The sequence below is a fragment of the Phyllostomus discolor genome, chromosome 1 (genome assembly GCF_004126475.2).
Source record: "Phyllostomus discolor isolate MPI-MPIP mPhyDis1 chromosome 1, mPhyDis1.pri.v3, whole genome shotgun sequence".
Classification (NCBI taxonomy): Eukaryota; Metazoa; Chordata; class Mammalia; order Chiroptera; family Phyllostomidae; genus Phyllostomus; species Phyllostomus discolor.
Window position 1 is genome coordinate 195,885,251 of NC_040903.2, and position 9,443 is coordinate 195,894,693.

Here is a 9,443-nt window from a genome sequence, read left to right on the forward strand (position 1 = left end):
CAGGCATGGGAAAGTCTGCCAATAATTCAACTTGTTGTAACTGATTCATGAATTCTTTTATGGGAACAATCAGGGATAATTTCTTCCTCAGGTTTATAAACACCTTGTTTAAAACAATTTGGGCATGATTCAATAGTCTAGGGAGAATTAGTTGTCCCTTCAGAATTTCCCTCAAATGGAAATCGTTGACTCACTTCGAGACTTTTTCTTCTCATGGCCTGTTCTTATGGGAATCAGGGTACAAAGTAAGACCATGATTAATATTAGCAAGGAAATTATTAAAAGCAATCCCCAGAAAAATTACCCCCCCCCCACCGCTTTGTATGCCACGCTCTCTTCCAGGAAGATGGATTCCTTGAATGCCCTCTTTCCATGTTCAGACCTTGTCAAAAATCATGGTCGGAAGAGGGCGTGGCAAAACTTCCTCCTCTATAAAACACTATACAGACCCTACTAACCCTGGTGTGTCTCAGTTAGTTGGGTGTCATCCTGCAAAATGAAAGATCACTGGTTCGATCCTGGTCAGGACACGTATCTGGGTTTCAAGTTCATTCCCTGGTCAGGGAGCATATAAGAGGCAACCAATTGATATTTCTCTCTTTCTCCCTCCCTTCCCCTGTCTCCCTAAATAAATAAAAATCTTTTAAAAAAGATTCAGTTTTAGAGAAAGAAACACCAATGTGTGGTTGCCTCTCTCATGCCCCCTACAGGGAACCATGGCCTGCAACCCAGGCATGTGCCCTGACCGGGAATCGATCTGGCAGCCCTTTGGTTCACAGGCTGGCGCTCAATCCACTGAGCCATACCGGCCAGGGCAAATAAATAAAATCTGTAAAAAAATTATACAAGTAACGTGAAGGTATTTTAATCTAAAATAAAACTGAAGGATGGGAAATGGAGAATCCCACACATGCACTCTCAGAAGAAGAGAACTGAACTGAGATACTGATTTCCGGCAAAATACTTCCTTCACAGAAGACTTGCCTCCTGACCAGTGAACATCCGCCAAGAATCCTCCCATCTTCAAGCCAATGATCTTACTGCTTGGCTGCTGCCTGGACTTCCTTCCCTTTATATTCCTTGCCCATAAATACAACCCATCCAAAACTCTCAACAGACTCGCCTGTTTTTCCTGAATTGTAATTCCTCTGCCATTCCTGAGTAAACGGAATTTTTGGTAATTAAAGCTTGCCTCAGTTTACCTATCTATTTAGGCTGCCATATAAAATATTTTTAAGATATCAGTAGTATATGGAATTGGCAAAGGATCTGGGAAAGGGACTCCTTACCATACATTGTTGGTGAGAGTATACTGTATTGGTGCATTTTAAAAAATTATAACCTGGCCACATAGCTCAGTTTGCTAGAACATCGTCCCCATATGCCAAGGTTGTGGGTTTGATCTTGAGTCAGGGCACACATAAGAAACAACCAATGAATGATAAATAAGTGGAACAACAAATGTTTCTCTCTCTCTCCTCTCTAAAATCAATAAGTAATTTAAAAAATAGGTAAAGCACATGAGACGTATCTTTAAAAATAATTAAATAAAAATAGAAATTATGAATCATTTTATTAAGAAATTAAAAATTGTGGTTTCATGGTGCCTAATTTTTGTTTCTAAGTGGACTTCACCATTCCTAAAAACCTATAAACCATATAAGTGGAGCATAGAATACTGAAGATATTGAAAATATTAAAGATCATTTAAAATACATGCTGTTACAAATGTTTTATATTTTTAATTAAATGATATAGAAGTATAGGATCTAAGATGGCGTCGGAGTAGGAAGGAGCAGATTCGGCTTTCCTCTGCTCAGGGGAGAAAATCCTGACCGATCTATGGAGTAGAGAGGCAAGCAACCAACATACTTCAGCATTTTTGAAAATAGAGGACCAAGGATTGTGGCAGAACCGAAAGAACAAAGAACGGACCCTAAGGGGAGTGCTGCAACAAGGTAGGGTCCCAGGACCAGCCTGTGGTCCCGGGGCTGCGGCCCCAGGCCCGGGGCCACTGCTGGGTTTGCCATAAGGTCCTTGGGAGAGAGCCAGGTCAACTGCTCCCTCCCCAGCCAAACAAGGTCTGAGCTTCTCTGGGAGGAATCCAGGTGCTGGCAAACACACGGGGGCTGTGAGCACCTTTGGAGGCGGTGGACACCGGAGGGGCTGAGTCGCGCAGTGGCCCCGGACCCCCACGGTCACCGGTCTGGCTGGAGCGTTTGGCGGTGGGAGAAGCCAGGCCATGGTGGGAGAAGCCAGGCCACTGTGGGGAGCGGCAGGCTTGAACGGGAGGAATTTCTCAAGAGGAAGGAGTGAATAGACACAGACACTGTTTGGGGAATTCTCCTAAAGTGATCAGTGGCTCCAGCCTCCCTACAACCCAGCCGTGGGCACGCCGGCACACCGGCGCAGGGGTGCGCCTGCAGGGAGAGCATCCCCGCACCCCAGCCCACAGCAGTAACCCTGGGGAAAGACCTGATTCCCACACGCAGGGCGCAAGGCTGAGGAGCCAGTGCGAACTCCACTGGCCAAGGAAGAAAAGACAAACAAATCATCCTTCAGCCTGCCTCAACCAACAAGAGCAGAAAAACCGGTTTGGCCACTTTGAAATCAAGAGACTTTTTAATTTGATTCTATTTTTTTTAACAATTTTTAATTTTTTAATTTTTATTGTTTTTATTTTCTTTTGACTTCTTTTTCCTCTCTTACCTGATTTCTTGTTTTATTACTTCCTCCTTCCTGTCCTCCAATTTTATCTCTTCTTCCTTCCTTCATCTGCCTTTTCTATTTTTTACTTTTTAAAATTTTTTTCTAAATACCTACAAGTGAGACAAAATCCTGGATCTGTGAAAAGACCAAAGTTGAACCCAAAGAGGGGCATCAAAACAGCTGGGACAGTGAGATAAATGTCATTTTGCTACTACAGAGAACCTGCAAGTTATTGCATATTTGTATTATTATTATTTTTCCAGTATTCCTACATCTTTTTTTTAATAGTATTTTTATATCCCTCTTCTTTTTGTATAGTCTGCTTTGCTAGGTTGGATATATTGTATGACCTGACAGCTTTCCCCTGATATCTCTCTCTAGACTGTATTACTAATCTACTGTCCTTTAACTCACCTGTGTCCCATCAGCACACTACTCGATGTTCTGTACTCCCTATTCTTGTTACCTAGATCTCATGGACTCTGTCATATGAATGTTGCCATAATATGATTGTAAATAACTGCTGTTCCATGCAATTGTAATTACTTCCCAACACCCCGCCCCCCCTCCAGATCTTAGCCCATTTCAAAGTTTCCTGAACTCTATTACTGTAGTGGTTAACTCTATTCTCTCACACACTACACCTATTCACTATCCTTTACTCTTGCCTTACCCCAGAATCTGACCTCCCACAACCTCCCTGCTTTATAGATCCAACTCACAATCCTTCCTTCCCCAACAAGAGTCTTATCTTCTTTCCATCCTTTCTAAAAATCAGCTAGCTGGGTGGAAGATCACGGTTAACACTATACATAGTCAAAGGATCTCCTATCTCTTCCCTACTTGCTACTACTGTAAATAGCATAGAATTCTCTGTTGCTGTCTTAAACCATTTTGCCTTCCCCCTCCAACTGATGACAAAAAAGAATAGGTGGAGGAGGTGAACACCAGGATACCCACTGGAAGAGGATACCTAGAGTTTATACCTGTAGTTTATACCTAGGAATAAACCTAACCAAAGAGGTAAAAGACCTGTATTCAGAAAACTGCATAACACTGAGGAGAGAAATCAAGGAAGACACACACAAATGGAAACCTATACCGTGTTCATGGATTAGAAGAATTAATATCATCAAAATGTCCATACTACCAAAAGCACTTTACACATTCAATGCAATACCTATTAAAGTACCAATGGCATGTTTCACAGACATAGAACAAACACTTCAACAATTTATATGGAACCATAAACGACCCCGAATAGCTGCTGCAATTTTGAGAAAGAAGAGTAAAGTAGGAGGGATCACAACACCTGACACTAAACTATACTACAAGGCCACTGTAATCAAAACTGCCTGGTACTGGCATGAAAACAGGCACATGGACCAATGGAACAGAACAGAGAGCCCAGAAATAAACCCAAGTCTCTACGGTCAATTAATATTTCACAAAGGAAGCAGCAACATAAAATGGAATAAAAATAGCCTCTTCAACAAATGGTGTTGGGAGAACTGGACAGCTACGTGCAAAAAAAACGAAACTCGAGCACCAACTTACACCTTATACAAAAATAGATTCAAGGTGGATAAAAGACTTAAATATAAACCGTGACACCATTAAAGTCCTAGAAGAGAATGTAGGTAGGAGAATCTCTGATATTTCACACAGAAACTTTTTTACTGACATGTCTCCTAGAGCAAGGGACATAAAGGAAAGAATAAACAAATGGGACCTCATCAAAATAAAAAGCTTTTGCACAGCTAAAGAAAACAGTATCAAAATAAAAAGAGAACCAACTGTGTGGGAAAACATATTTGCCAATGATACCTCAGACAAGGGTTTAATCTCCAAAATATATAAAGAACTTACGCGACTCCACTCTAAGAAGACAAGTAACCAATTCAAAAATGGGGAAAGGACTTGAACAGACACTTCTCCAAGGAGGACATACAGAAAATCCAAAGACACATGACACAATGTTCAATATCGCTAGCCATCAGAGAGATGCAGATTAAAACCACAATGAGATAGCACTTCACACCAGTCAGAATGGCCATCATAAAGCAACAAACAACAAGTGTTGGAGAGGTTGTGGAGAAAAGGGGACCCTAGTGCACTGCTGGTGGGACTGCAGACTGGTACAACCACTATGGAAAGCAGTATGGAACTTCCTCAGAAAATTAGAAATGAATCTGCCTTTTGACCCTGCGATTCCACTGCTGGGACTATATCCTAACACTGAAACACCAATACAAAAGAAGATTTGCACCCGATGTTCATAGCAGCACAATTTACAATAGCTAGGTGCTGGAAGCAACCTAGATGCCCATCAGTAAATGAATGGATCAGAAAACTATGGTACATTTACACAATGGAATTCTATGCAGCAGAAAGAAAGAAGGAGCTCCTACCCTTCGCAACAGCATGGATGGAGCTGGGAAGCATTATGCTAAGCGAAACAAGCCAAGCAGTGAAAGACAAATACCACATGATCTCACCTTTAACAGGAACCTAAACAACAAAACAAAACAAAACAAAAAACTAGCAAAATATAACCAAAGACACTGAAATAGGGGATAGTCTGACAGTGGCCAGAGGGGAGAGAAGAGGGAATTTCAGGGGGGAATGGGTAGGGATCACAGGAACAAATTTGGAGGACACATGGACAAAAACTAGGGGTGGGGGGTAATGGGGGGAAGGGGGGAGGGTTGGGTGGAGGGGCTGGAACGGGAGTAGGGGGGAGAAAACGGTACTAAAACAATGATTAAAATAAAATTAAACAAAAAAATGATATAGAAGTATAAGAAGCTCTAACTCAAGTCTAATTGGAGGTAGCATTCTAGAGAAAGAGGAGGAAGAAATGGGGTTGACGTGGTATTTGAAGGAACAATGGCTGAGAATTTTCCAAAACTGACACAGAACACCAATCCTCAATTTCAAAAAGCTCTATAATCTCAAACAAGATTTTTAAAAAATCTACATTGAGACTTCATGATGAAATTAAATAAAACCAAAGTCAAGAACTCAGAGATAGCCCCGGCCTGGTAGCTCAGTTGGTTAGCCGTCATCCCCATACGCCAAGGTTGCAGGTGCAATCCCCCATCAGGACACATACAAGAATCAACCCGTCAACGCATAAATAAGTAGAACAACAAATCGATGTTTCTCTCTCACTCCCTCCACCCTTCCTCTCTCTCTCTCAAATCAATAAATAAAATTTTACGAAATCTAATAATAATGTCTAGTAGGTTAAACAAGACAAGATAGACATAAACTATATGAAAACAAAAGCATATCAATTAGGAGGGGAAGTGATTGAATTTCAAGTATTCTCAGGGCCTTGCCCTGGCAGGTGTGGCTCAGTTGGTTGGAGCATTATCCCATACACCAAAAAGTTGGGGGTTCTATTTGTCATCAGGGCACATACCTAGATTGTGGGTTTGATACCTGGCTGGGGAGCATAAGGGAGGCTGCCAATCAATATTTCTCTCTCCCCCTCCCCCCCCCACTTTCTTTCTGTCTAAAATCAAGAAACATGTTTTTTAATTAAAAAAAGTGTTTTCAGGGCCTTGTATTATTTAGAAAGAAGGGGGAAATTTTGCTAACTTGGGACTTTGGTAAATTAACCATGTATGTCTAAATTTCTCAGTTTACCAATGAAAGGAGAAGGATAAAGCGTACACCCTCTACACTGATGCCGCTAGGGTGGGGGCTGAATGACAGAATGGCAACAGCAGCAATGTAGCTTTCCCTCTCCACCAGTCAGTAGGAGAGCATGGAGCAGTGTGTCATTCTGTTCATACAACAGTTGCTTGGTCAGACTCCCTGGTCATTGCTTACTGGTGATTTAATAAAATTAGAAACGTAACTGATAGCCCTGGCTGGTGTAGCTCAGTGGATTGAGTGTGGGCCTGAAAACCAAAGGGTTGCTGGTTCAATTCCCAGTCAGGACACATGCCTGGGTTGTAAGGCCAGGTCCTCAGTGGGGGGAGCACTAGAGGCAACCACACATTGATGTTTCTCTCTCTCTCTGTTTCTCCTTCCCTTCCCCTCTCTCTAAAACTAAATAAATAAAATCTTAAAAGAAAAATGTAGCACGTGAAAGAGTTAATCTCTCATACTGCCAGTAACAGCCTGAAACTAAGCAACTAGGGCAAAACTTTTGGAAAACACTCAGCTTGGTGATTCCCAAAGTTTGAAGTTCTAGGAACTGAGGCCTCACCAGGATAAGGATGAGACTGTGTTTGTACCCAGACAGCAAGTGGCTGTTTTGAAAAGTATACCTTCCATTCAACTTAATCTCTCTGAATGTAGGGACTTCCCTTAAAGATAAAGAACGTGGTCTCTCAAAGGGAGAGCTATGTAGCCCTAATGTCCTTTCCCTCTAGACCTTTACATGTGCCGTTAAGGGGCACGTATGAGAACATGGCCACTTACTGTAATTTGGGGGTTCAGATTCGCAGACAATAAAGATCCCAAGTCAAAGGTGAGCAGTTAAGTGAGAGCAAAAAGAAAAGCAAGAATCAAGAGCATATATCACCAGATGGCAAATTATCTACACCTGAACACCCACGCTGGGAAATCCCAAGAGGCAGCAGTGTCCGGGTTCCTCTGGGAACAGTTCGAACCAAATCGTCCTTCCCTCCAGTGGGATTCCAAAGTCTCACTTTGGAGGTTATGATTAAATATGTTTAATCATAACACAAACGTGGCCACGCGCCAAGGGCCTCGTGTCATTTTAACTAACTTCCCTCTGAAAGAAGGGCCAATTCTCCCAAGGGGACAGCTAAAGATCAAAATGTACTAATCTCTGGAGAAGGGGCAGTTCTACCTGGGAGGCAATAACTGTATTTGCTTTTCTAATGAAGGTCATGGCTCAGGCATAAACAGGGAGGATTCTCAAAGTCCCTTTAAGCCTTCATTACCATACCAGATTCCTCTGGAGAAACCATATGTCTGAGTCCCAAAGCCTTGGATATGAGGAATGTTCAGGAATTCCAGGGGATTTTAGTTACAGGAAGAGAGATAATGAGAAGACCTAGAAATCCTTTTATTAAAATACTGTATCAGTAAAAATACCAGGTTTAACATGCACAAAGCTAAGAAAACCAGCAATGCCAGACACTGAATTTATATCACACTGTCCTTTGAACACCCAGCAGGAATAAACTGCTAAAGGCAGATACCATGCAGTGCAATAAAAATCTTAATGGACTGGGAAAGACTAAGTGTTTGAGGTGTGAAGGAGGAAAGATCTGAAATGGACAGGTTTTACTAACCCTATGAGTTGGGCACAGGACTAAAGGTTCCCTCTTTGGTGGATTCCTCCTTGGTGGTTTCATTATTCCCTGATAATGGTGGCTTTTTTTCTCAAAAGAATCATTTTAACCTCACAAAAATGTTGCAAAAACAGAGCAGGCTTCCCTAAACGCTTCCTCCAGCTTCCCTTAGTGTTAACACCTTCCATAACCATGGTAAAAATATCAAAATCAGGAAGTTAACCTTGATACAATACTATTAACCCCGAGAGTGTTATTGAAATTGAGTTATTGCTATCTTGGAGCAAGGATTTACTCAAATGGATAGTATCCTGGCTGCTAAAAACAAAAACACGGAGCTCTCTTGTCCCAGCCACACTGTAAACATAAACTAGTACCAGGCCCGGGATCGTGAGTGAAATCCCAGCCGATCCTGGGGTGACTGGGAGTCTGCCTCCACCTCCAGCCTTTTCCCCTGTAATTCCCAACTGGGTAATCGGAAAAGTAATGGATCTCTCCAGTGCTTACACTGGATTACAGAGAACGAAACGAACTTGTGTTAACTGTGGGTGACACTGTCTCTCTGGAGGAAGATCTTTCTAAATCATCCCCGACTGGTGTCCTTTTGCTGATTTTATGAGGGCATTGTTTTCAATCCCGATACATTTCAGACACTGCCAGGAGTTTCCTCATACTTAGCAGCCGGTGACCTTTACAGTCTTGCCTCCAGGATATTTCAGTTCTCTAACATTTGTCAGAATCTGTCAAGGTGGGATTTAAACAAGTATCCTGATTCTAATTCACATAATGAAATTGGCGGCATAATGATCAGAGAAAACAGGCTCAGAGGCAGTATTTTCTGAAATTCAGCCTTTTCATAATGAATTTATAACTGAAAGGCAGTGGGCTGTTAAACATGGGAAGAAGGAAGGGCCCTCTCAGAGAGAGAGCTGTCTGGGAGAGTAGTTATCGGGGGTAACCAGAAAAATTAACCATGAAGTCTCCACCCCTACAAGAGAGGCACAGAAGTCAATTTGTATGTTTAAGGCCAGAGATGGCAAGTCATGAATCTAGGTATTAAGTTAACAGCCACTTCGTCAAGTCACTAGGCAAGCACTGGCATGTGTGTGAAGCTGCTCCCCTCACCTGAGGGGAGCACGTGTTCTTACAGCAGCTGATTCTTTTGCAGATTTGGGCGCCCTCTGGTCGGTGGCCTGTACAGTACCCACTTCTTTCACGGAGGTCTAAGTGCACAATTCCCTAGAGGAGGGAACTCTTGAATGGCCCAGCCCAGGCCCCCTCCTTAACTGCTTTCCCCTCATGTGCCTGGGGCCCCTGCGACTCATTTCTGTGCCTCTTCACAGCAACCTGGGAATCAGGGGAGGGGGAGGGAGAAGTCAATTTTCTCCCTAACTTTTTGAAACCTGAGTATGAAATTGTTTTAATGGATTTATTGGGGTGACATTGGTAAATAAG

General features: G+C 42.4%; 1 non-coding gene across 1 annotated transcript; it reads right to left on the minus strand.

Annotated features, from left to right (window-relative positions):
• Window positions 1-7,768: 7,768 nt before the first annotated feature.
• Window positions 7,769-7,906, minus strand: LOC114493670. The gene has a single exon (XR_003684282.1). It is a non-coding gene; the product is annotated as a small nucleolar RNA SNORA8 (small nucleolar RNA).
• Window positions 7,907-9,443: the final 1,537 nt, after the last annotated feature.